Source organism: Acinonyx jubatus, chromosome C1 (assembly GCF_027475565.1).
Source record: "Acinonyx jubatus isolate Ajub_Pintada_27869175 chromosome C1, VMU_Ajub_asm_v1.0, whole genome shotgun sequence".
Lineage (NCBI taxonomy): Eukaryota > Metazoa > Chordata > Mammalia > Carnivora > Felidae > Acinonyx > Acinonyx jubatus.
This window is the reverse complement of record NC_069381.1, coordinates 30,586,912-30,603,063: the sequence shown is the minus strand read 5'-3', so window position 1 is coordinate 30,603,063 and position 16,152 is coordinate 30,586,912. Positions and strand designations below refer to the sequence as shown.

The 16,152-nt window shown below is 43.0% G+C and overlaps 1 protein-coding gene across 1 annotated transcript in view; it reads left to right on the top strand.

Moving 5' to 3' along the window:
- Positions 1-57: 57 nt before the first annotated feature.
- MYCL (MYCL proto-oncogene, bHLH transcription factor) overlaps positions 58-16,152 on the top strand; it is a 100,099-nt gene continuing 84,004 nt past the window's right edge. Inside the window, exon 1 of the mRNA XM_027059564.2 lies at positions 58-221. The gene's annotated coding sequence lies outside the window, so the exon portion shown is untranslated. The remainder of the gene's footprint in view (positions 222-16,152) is intronic.

Below are 16,152 nucleotides of genomic sequence, written 5' to 3'. Positions count from 1 at the left end.
CCGCTCGTGGCTCCGCCCCCTATTCTCCACGCCCGGAAGGGAGAATCCAAGCTAGAGCGGAGGGCACGTGGGAGAGGGTCCCGCCCCCAAAGCCGGAGCGGCCCCCGGTGTGTGCTCAGGGGTAGGCCACGCCTCCCTGCCAACTAGCGGGAGCTGAGTCGTCCGGGCCAATGAAGGGCCGAAATTACCAGCTAAGCTCCACCTCCGGAGAAGGAGAACAGGTGAGTGGCTAAATTAGTGCTCCTATCAATGCGGTCTCAATGACCGAGGCCAGTGCCTTAGCCTAGCCGTCGGAAGGGGTCTTGGAGGGACTAGGAGTCTGGATTTTCTGGGAATCCCGGACAATCGTCCACTCTCCGAGGAGATTGAGGCGAAGCTCCGCCTCTTTGGGCGTGCATATCTCAGTATCGCCGTTTGTGACGTGCGGATGCCGTTGGTCTGAACAGTGTCCTAGGGATACCTCCCGAGGCCGGTGTGGGGAGGTGGTTGGTGAGGGCGCGTGGGTCCAGCCCTGGGTTTCTGGGCATGCCCGCCGTCGCTCGGCTTGCTGGCTGGGAAGGTGGAGGCTCGCCCCACTTCCTGTTTGTTCCGTGTGCTCTGTGACCATAGATGGTCAGGTCTGGGACCGCGCGGAAGCCTCCGCCCCGCGGTTTTGGAGTCCTTCCTCCCCGCGCGCAGGGTGTGGTCCCCGAGAATAAGATGAGCGGAATGAGCGAAGATCATCCTCCGCTCCGCTAAAACCGGTTTGTGAGGCCGCCTCGCCAGGAGCTGGGCGTGCCCTGCCACCTGCCACTCAGTCCCGGGGACATTAGGCTCCGTGGCCGCAGCCCGCGGGGGAGAGAGATTTCGCGTGGTCCTCGGGCCTGGGGATCAGAGCTTTGTTCCCTCAAGGCTCACACTTTCCAACCGGTGATTATCCTCCCACAAAGATTTATTTCCAGAAAAAATTGGCGAGTGCAATTGTTCCCACTCCTTCGGCTGAGCGACGGTGACAGCTCCAAGCTTCAAGTTGAATGCAAGCGCTATATGCCAAAGTCACTCGACAGATACAGTTCTTATAATAATAGCCACCATTTACTGCGCACTATGTGCCAGGCCTGTGCTGAATGCTTCAAGAACATTTTCATGTAATCCTAATAGGAACTCTCTGTGGTAGATGCTATTATGGCCTCCAGTTTTCAAATGGGGAAGCTAAATTACTTGCCAAAGTCACAAAGTAACTTAGAACTTTGAAGTAAACACATCTAAATGATGAAATCCCATGAGTATGCCACAGACCATACTGAAATAACATGTGCCATAGTTTTGAGTTAGTGATGCCTCTGGATGGGGAGACATCCTGGGTTTCCATAATTCCTGGCTCGGGCACTTTACTAGGGATTAGACTGGCTAGGTTACCTGACTTGGCTGAACCTGGGCCTCTTTTTAATTTTGTGACTTCCAGTATGTTTAAAAGAAAAATGACCACATGACAAAATAGGGTACAAAAAATTTATATTTTAAATATTTACATTTAACAAAAAACACTGTCTTTCTCTCTCTCTCTCTCTCTTTCTCACACACACACACACACACACACATCACGCAAATATATCAAATAATTATATTTGAGTGCTTCATGTTTGTGAAACCCAAGGCAAATAGCCTCCCTGACCCTCATTGTAATTAGCTCTCCATTTAAGCCCTCAATCTCTGAATTTAGAGACAGCAGATACCTAGACATGCATTCCAGATGTAGGGGAGAGAGAGGAGGAAACAGGAAGAAGGATGAAAGGAAGAAAGTTTTCCTATTTACAAAATGGGGATAATAATTTGTGGGGTTGAAATAAGAAACAGAAGCAGTAACCTATATGAAACTACATTGTAAAGTGATTCTTTGTAAAGAGTGCACACATGAGTAAGTCACAACCCCTGCCCCTAAGGAAACTTCTAATCTTTTAAGGAGTCTAACCACATGTACTTGTAACCCCACGGGAGGCAATTTAAGAGCAGTGTCTATCACTTTATTTATTTTGTAACATTTTAAAAGTTCATTTATTTTGAGAGAGAGGCAGGGAGAGGCAGAGAGAGGGAGAGGGCAAATCCCTGCGCTTTTAGCACAGAGCCCAAGGCAGGGCTCTAACCCACGAATCATGAGATCATGACCTGAGCCAAAATCAAGAGTCAGACACTTAACTGACTGGGCCACCCAGGTGCCCCTATTTATTCATTTGTTTATACACTGAAAAAAATGATTGAGTTCATGATTGAGTTCTTCCTCAAGAAGCATCGTAGGCACCTTGCTACTTTGCATTAGACACAATGAGGAGTATGCGAGTGGACAAGTCAGACTCTGTCCTTGCCCTCATGGAGCTTACAATCTATTGTGGAAACAGGTGTTGCCATCTGGGGCAGTCATCAGAAGTACTGACTATTGACTTCCAGCTTTTTCCTCCTCACTGATCTTGCCCAATTTCTCATCCATGGTGGGCTTTCATCAGGCACATGACCAATGAGTGCCTTGAATTTGGAATCGTCATTTCCTGGGCTGAGATGGGTGGGGAGAACATTGAGAGCAGACCTGAGTAAACGGTAGCAGAGATGGAATCTGTGACTGGCTGAGGTGAGAGGTTCCTATAGAAGAATAGGAGTTAAGGCTGAAGAGAAAGAGGTTGAACAAGCTGTGCCAGACAAGAGAGGTAAAACCTTAATGTGAAAGAAAGAAGGAGCTGGTTAGATTACATTTTAGAAATATAACTCTAACTGCAGGATAGAGCATGGGCTTGAGCGGAGGGGGAAGAGGCAGAGGGATCTATCAGAAAATAGGTACAAAGGTAGCATAGGGTCTGAATCAAGGCTGGGACATGGGGGTACAATGTAGAGGAGACAATGCAGAAGGGACAGGGCAGAAGATGCCATTGTTATCAAGGGGATGGTGAGGAGGAAGATGACAAGGAGAAAGGCAAATGGAAGGGGGATGATCTGAATATGAACCTTTAGGCTAGACCTAGTTCCCCAGGTATACACTCCCACTGAATACTACTTTTCCTTCCTGGCTGGTATCACAGTTCTAATTAAGTAATGATCTGTGCACTTGTCTTTTTCTTTCTTTCTTTCTTTCTTTCTTTCTTTCTTTCTTTCTTTCTTTCTTTCTTTCTTCCTTTCTTTCAGAGAGAGAGCGCGAGAGCTGGGAGGGGCAGAGGGAGAGGGAGAGAGAAAATCTTAAGCAGGCTCCATGCTCAGAACGGAGCCCAATGCGGGGCTTGATCTCACAACCATGAAATCATGACCTGAGCTGAAATCAAGAGTCAGACGCTTAACCGACTGAGCCACGCAGGCGCCCCTGTACACTTGTCTTTTAATGTTTTCTTTCCTTGTAAGTACCTTGAGGTCAGAGTCTTTGCCTCTCTGGCACAAAATTAATCCTCAATAGATATTTATGGGAAAATGTGGCTAAATGAAAGGGTGAGAGGGGCCAAGATGGTTCTGAGACTTGGAGCATGAGTGAATGGAAGGGGAAGAAGTCTGGATTAGGGTTTGGGGGTTTCGAGCCTCAGACTTCAAAATCCAGCCTGAGAAGAGAAAGAAGTACAGTGAATCATTCTGCAAGCAAGAATTGCCAACAGAGAGTTGATTGATTCTGACACAATTCCCCTCTTCATGTCTTTTGCCACTTTCGTATTTTGCCTGGATTTCAGCACATTCTAAACCTGCAGAATCGCTTTGTCTCTGAGGGTACCACCCAAGATTCTTCCTTATCTCTCAGAGATTCAGACACAGAAGTCTGGCAGTTCATCTGGAGCGTTTCCCAGCCTGGCTCAGAAGATCGCCTATATCTGTGCAGCCTGGCTCAGAGCCTGTCTGCATTTGGGCAGATCCTGTATCCCCCAGCCAGAAGGGACTGATAACAGACAACGATCTCTGTGAGCCCATCTTTCTTCCTCTCCCACAGAGGGCCCCAGGCTCCAGCCTGAGTTAGTTAGGGTCTCAGGTCCAAAAATTACAAATTGGCAAAAGAAATATTGGCCATATGATACAGTGGTTAAGATCTGGCTTTGATGTCACTTGGACCTGAACTTGAATCCCAATCTGCCACTTACTGTGTGATCTGAGTCAAGTCAGTTAACCACATAGAAGGATATTAATACCCATCTTGGGGGCGCCTGGGTGGCTCAGCTGGTTGAGCGTCTGACTCTTGGTTTCAGCACAGGTCTTGATCTCACAGTTTGTGAGTTCAAGCCCCACATCGGGCTCTGAGCTAAGAGCACGGAGTCTACTTGGGATTCTGTCTACCTCTCTCTCTCTCTGCCACTCCCCTGCTCTCTGTCTCCCTCTTTTTCTCTCTCTCTCAAGAGCTAAGAGCACGGAGTCTGCTTGGGATTCTGTCTACCTCTCTCTCTCTCTCTCTGCCGCTCCCCTGCTCTCTGTCTCCCTCTTTTTCTCTCTCTCTCAAAAAATAAACTTAAAACAACATACCCATCTTGAATGGTTGATACGAAGACAAGGAGGGAATTTGTAAAACACTTGGTTCCCAGTGAATACTAGTGAGAAGTAACAATTATTATTCAGTACAGAGAGTCTATTATCTGTGTTTGTGGTGAAGGCCACCAGAAAGCAAAATAAGGTGTCAAGTGTCAATGTCCTGGATGGTGTCACCAGACCACTGCTGCTACTGCCACATCACTGGCAAGTCTCCCCACAGGGTCTGCTTCTTTACATCGCTACCTTTTGATTCAAAGTCTGGGCTTGTACCCTTGGCTGCAAGTAAGATAGATAAATCGGTTAGGAATACGAATGTTTTTGGCTGCAGAACACTTGACTGTGGTGACTTTTTTTTTTTTTTTTAAGTATAATTTTCTCAAGAAAAATGGAGGTAGGCAGCTTTATTGGTTCAGGAAAATCATCTGATATCTCTGTGATTCAATTAGACTTACCTTTATTTTTTTAAGTGTCTTTATTTATCTTGGAAGAGCACAAGCGAGGGAGGGGGAGAGAGAGAATCCCAAGCAGACTGTGTGCTGTCAGTGCAGAGCCCAACGCGGGGCTCGAACTCCCTAACCATGAGATCATGACCTGAGCCGAAATGAAGAGTCGGATGCTTAACCAACGAGCCACCCAGGTGCCCCTCAGTTAGACTTACCTTTGGAGTTGCGAATTGGCTGTTGTAGCCCAAGCCATTATGTCACATTTAAGGAAAGAGGAAACAGGAAGGAGGTAGAGCATCTGAAATTGAAAAGCTAGTTTTCCAAGGAGCTCCATGAAGCATACCCTGCTTTCTGTCTCATAGCTAGAACCAACAGTCAACAAATATTTCAGCTTCCTGGTTCCTCAAAGGAATACTTCCAAGGTTGCACATTTCACAGTGTTTCTGAGGGCCCCCAGAAGGACCAAACCCCAGTTGCCTACAGCAGTAACCCACTCATTAATGAACCCTTTACTGGCTTTTCTCCCTACCCCAACGCATTTGTCTCAGGACAAGAGAAAGGTATTGGCTGAGTCTGCAACCCTAGCAAAGTGATAGAGAGCATTGTCGGCTTTGATGCTGTAAGGTGCACTCTCTCTTTGGGGTCTTACCCAGATATATGAAGGGGTTGCAGATGCTGAGTGTCCAATAGGAATGATAGGTGCGCACTATAATAAATTCCCAGAATGGTCCAACATCAACACATACCCTTTTAAACTTCAAAAAATGAAACAAAATGCTTCACTAAAATACCGCCCCCCCCCCTGCCTTTTATAACCTGAATTGTCATCACTGCACTCTCCCCCCTACCCAGAAAAAGGAACTGGCAAAACCCTCATCAGTTACTTCCTCCAGCTCCAGGTCTAGGACCTCCAACTAATGTTGAATTTTCTGCCAGTTCCATAATGATGCTTCCTTAATGTTCCTGAGCCTATGGACTGAACTTTATTTATTTATTTATTTATTTATTTATTTATTTATTTTTATTTAAAAAAATTTTTTTGACGTTTATTTATTTTTGAGACAGAGACAGAGCATGAATGCGGGAGGGTCACAGAGAGGGAGACACAGAATCTGAAACAGGCTCCAGGCTCTGAGCTGTCGGCACAGAGCCCGACGCGGGGCTCGAACCCACGGACCATGAGATCATGACCTGAGCCGAAGTCGGACGCTTAACTCACCAAGCCACCCAGGCGCCCCTGGACTGAACTTTAAAGTCAACCACGACAACATACCACATCCTATATATGTTGGGGTGGGGTGAGGGGGAGAAGAAAATTAGATACAATATGTAACTATTGAACTGACATGGCAAGAGACCTTTCTATAGCTATCACAAGGTCTTAGTTGATAGTTTTGACTTCATGAGTTCACGTATCTATTACCCATTCCATTGTCTCTGTCTTCAACCAGCACTTAGTCAGGGTCGCAGTGATGTGAAAAGAAAGAGGACATGAAGGAAACATGCTGCTATCTTAAAGGACCTGGTCAAGAAGTGGCATGTATTACTTCCACTATACTGCATGAATAGAATGTGATTACATAGCTTGTAATTGGAGCTATGAGTTTTCTGTAGGTAACCCAAACCTAGTTCTTGCCTGTTCTGCCTGTAAAATATTCCCATAATTTTCTGCACTAGACATGGCAAGAGTAGGAGGTCCCCTAAGTATCCTCTGGATTATATTCATAACCCTCCCTTCCTATTGCATAGTGACAGTTCTCTTTTGCCGTGATAATAGGCACGTTCACCCCAGCCAACCATCATAATCCAAGATATGCAGGTAAAGTTTAACCACAGGCTGTCCAGAAGTAAAAGCCCTAATATGTAGCATTTGCCAATTTCTGTGGTGTAAATACTCCCACCATGACTGATTTTGAACAATATGTCAATGAATGTAGAGTTGAGAAAAAGGCACTGTGGTATGTGGAATAATGGCTCTCCAAAGATGACCATATCCTAATCTCTGGAACCTGTTAATATACTATCTTACATGGCAACAGGATGTGATGAATTTAAGGATACTTAATGGGGAGATTATCCAGGTAGGCCCAATACAATTACATGCATCCTTATAAGGAAATGAAAAAGCAGGAAGTCAGCATCAGAAAAAGAGATGAGTTGTGGCCCCTGGGTGGCTCAGTGGATTAAGTGTCCGACTTCAGCTCAGGTCACGATCTCATGGTGGGGTTCGTGAGTTTGGGCTCTCTGTTGTCAGTGCAGAACCTGCTTCATATCCTCTGTCTCCCCCTCTCTACCCCTCTCTGCTCACGCATATGTATGCTCTCTCTCTCTCTCTCTCAAAAATAAACATTAAAAAAAGAAAGAAAGAAAAAGAGTTGTGATAATGAAAGCAGAAATCTTAGTGATACGATCAAGGAATATGGGCAGCCTCAAGAAGCTAGAAAAGGTATGTAACCAATTTTTTCTCAGTGTCTCGAGAAGGAACACACCTGTACTAACACCTTGATTTTTTTTTTTTCTTAGCCCAATAGGACCCATTTCAGATTTCTGATCTTCGGAACTATAATAAATCTGTGCTGTTCCATTTATTTGTGGCCGCTACATTTGTGGTCATTTGTTACAGCAACAGTAGGAAACTAACATGTGCACTCAGTCAGTTCCTATAAACCTGTATGAGCGGGCTAGCACACCACTGGATTAACTTTTTTTTTTTTTTTTTTTTAATCTGTTACCTAGTGGCAAGAGAAGCCCAGATTGGCAAATGGCAGCCTTAGTTTACAATCCAGTGGAGCTGTTTTCATGTCCTCTGGTGGAAGCGTTCCTCCCTTGGGTAATAAAATTTGAGAAGAGCCATGCTCAGAATCACAGAGACATGAAGATCAACATTTAGTAGTCCATTCGATAGAACAGAATTGCCATTCCACATTTACCCTTTCTTCCTGGTTCTAAGTGAAATGCTACTGCAGTTTGCTTATTGGTTCAGAACTCACCGTGCATCTTAGGGGATAGAACTTCAGTCTCTCCAGATGTTGTCTCTTACTTACGGCCGTGTATTGGGCACCTTTGGTGCCTGTTGGTACACCTTTCTACTCCAGCCATTGCTGTGGGTACCATGTTCATGCAGGTGTGACCTGACAGTCCAAGGCTTCAACTGCTTTCTTCAAATATCTCGCGTTCTGCCCCAGGGCTTTCATGGAATTCACCCGATGGGATCTGGGGGAACATGCACAGTTATTTTGATACACGTGTCGACCTGAAAGTGACAACTTGAGAATGCAGAGGAGTTAATGAGCAATTGGGAAACCCTTCACCAATAAAGGACAGGAGCTTGTGAATAAATACTCCCTCTTCCTTCCCTAGTTGGACAATTATGAGGCACATTCTGCTTCAGAATGTCTCCAGGGGAATCAAAACCCACACACCCAAAGCAGTGACCTTGTGGATCAATCATCCTTGGATTGGCTTTCCTGGTTTGCCTGTATTTTACTCTTCCTAGTCTCTGACCCCATGTTCCTTGAGATTACTCCTGAAAATAAACTACCTGTTTGTAAGCACTTGTCTCAGACTCTGCTTTTGGGGGAAACTAAGTCTAAAAGATTTGGTAGTAGGAGTGACCCTAGAAAGCAGATTCTCAGTATGGGATTCTGGAACTGGCTCAGACCTCAATGAGCACCCCGTTCCCCGTGGTATGTGCAGTAGTGATAATCCTTGACAATGCTGTAGCCTCATAATTACTAAAATTCTTACCAGTGTCATACTATAATAAAGTGTATAAGAAAGGTGAAGCATTGACTTTATTTTTTTTAACGTTTATTTTATTTTTGAGAGAGAGACAGAGAGACAGAGTGCACACTGGGGAGGGTAAGAGAGAGAAGGAAACACAGAATCCAAAGCAGGCTTCAGGCTCTGAGCTGTCAGCACAGAGCCCAACACGGGGCTCAAACTCACGAACCATGAGATCATGACCTGAGCCGAAGTCAGAGCCTTAACCAACTGAGCCACCCAGGTGCTCCAAGCATTGACTTTAGAGGTAGAAGTAATATTTGAATGGCCTCGGGCAATGATATTATAAGGATTATGGTGTCGTCTAGCTTTTGTTAATGGTTTTTGAAGTCTGGGGGAAAAAAGATAACATCAGGTTAGCTGTCAATGTAAATACGTATATTTATTTGAGTTAAATGTATATACTTACATATATGTTTATATCATATATATATCAACCCTGGCTTGAGTGTTACACTGAACTAAACTTAGTCACTTTTTCTCCATCAGTCATTTCTTTCTGTCCCTTTCCCTAACTTCTCTGCTGTATGTGACAGTTCCTTAAAGTTCAGCCTTAGATTCTTTATTCTTTGCTCTTTCCACTGATGAATTAGCCTCATCTCATGTCTTCAGTTATTATCTTCGTTTCAGTGTCTCTCTGGTGTGTCTGCCATCCTTTTATTTAGCTTTAGGTTCTTGAACATCTTGCTTCAAATGTTGCTAAATGACATTGGACGGTGTGTCAATGAACTGCCACAAGATGGCAGCCTTGCTAATTTTGGCTGCGCTGAATACAGTTTATCCAACTCCTTCAAGTTGGAGGGAGTAGGAATGACTTCTAAAGACTTTAATCTTATTTATTTAACTTTTGCCGAAAATCTGCTCAATAGCCAGTCTTTTAATCTATTGTTACTGGGTTTTTAAAAAAATTCTCAAAAGTTAAGTATAATCTGCCGATGAGAAAACGGAGTTGAAAATGGTTACTTGCCCAAAGTCGAGACCTAGATTTGAAACCAGTTTTCTGACTCCACACGTAATTCTTTTTCCATTACGTAAGTGAATCTCAAGCTGCAACAGTATTATTTAAGGCTTTTTGTTTTTGTTTTTAATTACAAGTAACTGAAAACCAACGGGAGCCAGCTTAACAACACAATAAAGCATTTGGGAGTGCCTTGTAGAAGGCGAAAAGGAAATGATGCCCTGGCTTTAAAAGATACAATAGAGCCAGGAATTGGAAAGCCTTCAAGACTTAGAAGGAGAAGGACAGAAAAATGGGGGATGGGAAGAGAAAGGGAAAGCTGGGGTAGCCTAAGAGATTAAGCTCTGCCCCATTACCCATTCAACTAGAATGGTCCCATTTTAATGCATTTTACATATTGGGGCTCCCATGTCAGGTTCTATTTGAAAAATAAGGATTAGATACATTAGAAAATACTTTTAAACCACTGGTGTAATAATATGAAGCCATTCCTATATTGTTGGACATTTAGGACTGTTGGTTTTTTCCTAATTTTTCACTCTAATAGGTAAAGTTGTGATGCCTGTTCTTTCATATTGTACTAGACAGTGCATGAAGTCATCTAGTACTTCATTTCTCCTGGCCCTTACAACTTCCCTTAAGGGAGGAAAGGAGTGACAATGTGGCCTTAGGCAATTCTAGCCTGTGCCCAAAAGCTGGTGCTACTTGGGCCTTCCCTGATTGTCAGCCGGTCCAACAATACTTAGTGTGCATCTAACTACATGTCAGGCACTCCTGGGCACTGTGGACACAATGGTGAATAAAATAGGCACAGTCTGTCTTCATGGAGCTAACAGTCTAGTAGGGAAGAGAGATGAAACAGACAGTCCACAATAATTACAAGAATCAGAAGCAAAGTGCTGCCTAAGGGAAGTTCAGATAGTTAGGGAAATACACAACACAGTGAGCTGACCTAATCTGGGGTGATTAGGGCAGGCTGTCCTGAGGAAATGTTATTTAATCTGAGACTTGAAGGATGAGTAAGAGTTAGCCAAACAAAGAGAATGGAGAAGACTTGTTTGAGCAGACAGAAAACGTGAAAGGCCAGAGGTAAGAGAAGGCTGGCAGGCTCAAGGGATTGAGAAAAGATCAGTGTGACTGGCTACAGAAAATAAAGGGAAGTGATATGAGATTGAGGTGAAAGAGACAGCAGAGTCCAGATCATGCAAGATCTTATGAGCTATTGTAAGGGTTTCATAATATACTCCCAAGAGCATAGGAGATCATTCAAAGCCTTTAAACTAAGTAAGTGCACGGTCCTATTTGTGTTTGAACAAGAACATGCTAGCCATAGCATGGGGAGCCAAAGTGGATGCTAGGAGGCTAGTGGGATAGGGGTGGGGGACTGATGCAGAAGTCCTGGCAAGAGGATAATGATGGCTTAGACTATAGTGGCAGCAGTAGATGAAAAGAAATGGACAGATTTGAAAGTAAGTGATCTAAGAGGTGGAAATTACAGAAGCTACTGATTGATTGTCTATGGGAATGTGTGTAAGAGAAAATGAGTAGCCAAGTAGACTATCAGTTTTCTAGCTTGAGCAGTTGAATGGATGGTCTTTCCTAGTAGAGACTGGGAACACTAGAGTAACAGTAAATTTGGTGGAGAAAGGTGATGAGTTCTTTTTTGGTTTGCTTAGTTTGAGGTATCTTAGATTTCCTGAATATGCAAGTAGACATACAGAACTAGAGCTTAGAACAAGTCTGGCCAGAAGGTGTGGATTTAGGAGTCCTGAGATCAAAGGACAAGAAAAGGGTTAGCCAGAACTCCTGAAGAGCTACATTAATAGTAAGTTAGAAGAGAAGCCAGAAAAGGAGATTCAAAAGGAGCAACCTTGGGGCACTTGGCTGGCTCAGTTGGAGGAGTGTGAAATTCTTGATCTCAGGGTCATGAGTTCAAGCCCCATGTCGGGTATAGAGATGACTTAATAAATAAACAAACAAACAAACTTAAAAAACAACAACAACAAAAGGAGAAACCAGTGAGGTAGCAAAAAATGAGGAAAATACATGGTTCAAGAAAGCCAAGGTAAGATAATGTTTCAAAAAGGCAATGGATACCTGTACCTGATCAAATAAAAAGAAGATGGAAAAACATCCACTGGATTGAGAAATATGGTGGCCATGAGTGATATTGTCAACAGCGATTTTGTGGAGTGGTAGTAGTCAGAGACTAGACAGGACTAAGATGAGAAGTGGAAGGTTAGAAAATGTAGACAGCAGTGTAGGTCACTCTTGAAAATTCTGCTCTGAAAGGAGACAGACAACAAGAGTTGGAGGGAGACATTCATTCACTTAGTTCTTCCAGCTAAAGACTGTGGAGCATATTCAACTCTTCTTTTTCTCTTATGTCCTACTTCCAAAATATCAACAAAGCCTATTGGCTCTGATTTTAAAATATATTCTGAATCTCACCACGTAGCACTTTCTTCACTGCTACGTATTCCAAACCACCATTAGCTCTTGCCTGAGCTATCTTAAGAGCCTCTTAATTTATCTCCTAATCGGTCTCTCCCTCACATCTCTTCCCTACATGGAAGATCTGGGAACTACAGAGGCAAGTTCTCTTTCCCCTACAAACATCGTAATACAATGGTTAGAAAGGCATGGGATAAACTCTATACTCATTCCCCTTCAAAAAGGGAGAGTGGAAGGTACGCAGCAGGACCAATATGAAATCCAACAAGCATATGTTGATTAGAGCTTAGTCCAATTGCCTGAGACTCATTCTTCACTGTGTTCACTGTGGTTTTTGGCTCCAGTATCTGGGCTCTTGGTTCCACCCTCTGAATCATCCTCCCTTTCTTGCAAGAAAACTGAGCTAGCAACAGCCCTTCCAGCCCTCTGCCATGAGTTCCAAAGCCAATGCCACATATTTTAGGCTTTTGTTATGGCAGCACCCATACCAAACTGTTTCATTATCTGTTGCTACATAGTGAGTCACCCCAAAACTTAGAAGCTATATAAACTTGAGTCCTTTCACAAGCAGATGCCAAGGATGGAGTCAGAAGTTCAAGGGGGCAATGCGTATGAAAGATAAAGTTGAGAGGGAACAGAAGTAAACAGGGAGAATCTTAAGACCATGATGTGGCACTGACACCTGTAATAGGAAGATTGGGTGGAAAATGCTTCAAGAGTGCAGTGCAGCTCTGAGGAAGCCTTGGCCAGGCTAATTTCCCGTTAGAACCCCACATGAGGGAGAAATAGCCCAGCTCCAGTGTGCCCACTGGGCTTAGTCATCAGCTGAGACTAATCCAGGGAAAGTGTGCCTTGGCATGAATGCTGTGGCAAATTCGAACAGTACAGTTGGAAGATGTCAGCTCCCTACAATCTTAACAGCAGTTTTTTGCTGACGGTAAATCTAAGAGGTCATGCACACAGTCCCCTCCTTGCTGACGTAGTCCAGCCCTTGCACTGCTCAGGATCCGGTCTTCCACACATCCTTGCAAAGCAGCTCCACCTCTATGGTTCTCCCAGGGCTTTCTTATTGAGCGAAAACTTAGAAGAGGGAGGTTGATGGGATGAACTATAGCCCCCATTGCTGCAGATGGTTGTCTTTTTTTAAAAATTAGCTTATAGGCTCTTACTGTATATTACAGGTATAATCTCTTTTCAGTTCCACGCATTGCAAACATTTTTCCAATTCATCCTTTGCCTTTGCCGTCTTTTCCCTTATTAAAAAAGTGGATTTTTGCGAGGTCAAATAAACCTTTTTCTTGATCTTCTGAGCTTTTCTCTTGTTTGCAAGGTCTTTCTAAATCTTAAAGTATATATTTAGATGCCAAAATATTATTTTAAAATTTTAATTTTTCTAAGTTTATTTATTTTTGAAGGGGGGGCGGGGGGGGGCGCAGAGAGAGAGATCCTAAGCAGACTCCATGCCTCCAGCACAGAGCCCCACTTGGACCTGGATCTCAGGAACCATGAGATCATGACCTGAGCCAAAATCAAGAGTTGGACACCTAACCTACTGAGCCACCTAGGGGTCCCTAAAATTTAAAAAAAATTTTTTAACCTTTATACTTAAAAAAAAAAAATTTATTTATTTTGAGAGAGAGAGAGAGAGAGAACAAGCAGGGGAGGAGCAGAGAGAGAGGGAGAGAGGGAATCCCAAGCAGTCTCCTCCACTGTCAGCACAGAGCCCAAAGCCTGGCTTGAATTCACGAACTGTGAGATCATGACATTATGAGCCAAAATCAAGAGTCAGATGCTCAACCGACTGAGCTACCCGAGTGCCCCAACCTTTACATTTTAATGCATCCAGAATGTATTTCTGAATGTAGTGAATTTGGGAGTCCAATCTTACTTTCTTTCTGGTGGATGGCTAATTGTGCCAGGGCCATTTATCAAATAAACCATATCTTCCTCACTGAATTAAAACACAATTTTTGTCCTTCCTAAAATCTTCATGTACCCTGGGATCTATGTCCCAACTCAGTCTATTTTTATGCTAACATTTACTTTCGTAATCGGTATTTTATTATTTTTTGGATGACCAGACACTGTGAACAATTTGTACATAACTCTAAGTATTGAAAATCTCCAAAACTTACATGGCTGTAATAATTTTCTGAAGAACTTGGCAATGATTTTCTAGCTTAAAAATTTGTAATCAATTTGTTCATGTAAAGAGGATATTAAATACCAGTATCTTAAAATACTGATGAACTATTAGGTGTAAAACTCCACAGATTTATAGCTTTATTTTAAGCATACTGCCTACACCATAAAAATTTCAAATACTTCATAGCCTGTTAACAAAGAATTACAAAACTAGACTATGCCAGGCAAAAGACGTCACAGATGGCATGCAGTTATGACAGAGAGATCCAAGACTAAGCAACTTTTTTTAAAAGGCTTGATTTAATAGATTTTATTTAGAAAACTTTACCCAATATTAGAGAGTATATATTTTCATCAAGCATTTCCATGGAGCTTTTGTAAATATTGTCCATATTCTAGACCAGGCTCTACCTTTGTTGAAACAAGTCTCAAATACCAAAGAATCAGTATCTTACTTACCCCATTGTGTGTCTTCCTCATAATTGGATGACAATAACAGTGATACCTTAAAATATTCTGTATGTTTGGAAATATTAAAACATGCTGCTAAACTGATCAAAGAAGACAGCACATAGAAAATCAGAAAACAGGGTGCCTGGGTGGCTCAGTCAGTTAAGCGTCTGGCTCTTGATTTCAGCTCAGGTCATGATTTCATGGTTCGTGGGACTGAGCCCCACATCCTGCTTTGCACTGACAGCAAGGAGCCTGCTTAGGATTCTTTCCTTTCCTCTCTCTCTGCCCCTTCTCCACTCAACGTGTGCACTCTCTCTCTCTCACAATAAAGAAATAAACATTAAAAAAAAATCAGAAAACACTTAGAACTGAATGACTTAAAAAAAATACAATATATTGAAATTTGTGGGATGTGCTTAACGCATAGCCTTGAGTGCTTATATTAGAAGATAAGCCACTACCGGGGTGCCTGAGTGGCTCAGTCAGTTCAGCGTTCGACTTAGGCTCAGGTCATGATCTCATGGTTAGTGAGTTCGAGCCCCACATTGGCTCTGTGCTGATAGCTCAGAGCCTGGAGCCTGCTTCTGTTTCTGTGTCTCCCTCACTCTCTGCCCCTCCCCCGCTCACGCTCTGTCTCTACCTCTCCCTTTCTCAAAAATGAATAAACATTTAAAAAATTTAAAAAAATAAAATAAAAGAAGAAGAAAGCCAATACTTAAAGAGCTGAGTGATGGGGCACTTGGCTGACAGTCCATATAGCATGTGACTCTTGATCTCAGGGTGATGAGTTCGAGCCCCATGTTGGGTGTAAAGATTGCTTAAAAATCCAATCTTTTAGGGGCACCTTGGTTGAGCATCTCAGCTCAGGTCTTGATCTTAGGGTCATGAGTTCAAGCCCTGTGTTGGGCTCTGCGCTGGGTATGAAGCCTACTTAAAAATCATGAATTAAATAAGTAAATAAACTAAATAACTAATATTTTAAAATCTTTTAAAACAATTTTTTAAGTAAAACACTAAATGTTAAATTCAAGAAGTTAAAGAATAATAGAACTGATCCAAACAAATAGAAGTAATGACATATAAAAATAAGAGGAGAAACTAAATAAGCAGAAAGCAAATACAAGTGAGTAACAAAAGATTGACATAGCCAAAAGTTGATTCTCTGAGAAAAATCATAAAGTAAAACTCTGGTGAAATGATTAAGAAAAGGAACGAAAAAGTTTGAAGTAAAAAAGAAGACGCGCTATAGATACGACAGAGACTGATGGTGTAACATATTGAAAGGCAATTGACCACAGCCCACCCTCTAGCCAACATAACTGACATCCACTGAATGTACAAAATACACTCACCCTCCTGCCCGGATGCCCAAGGTCTCATCACATTATGGCGTCAGCTCAAAGCACAGGACCTCATCATCTAAATGAGGTCTAGTTGTAGATGAGACTCTTCAGA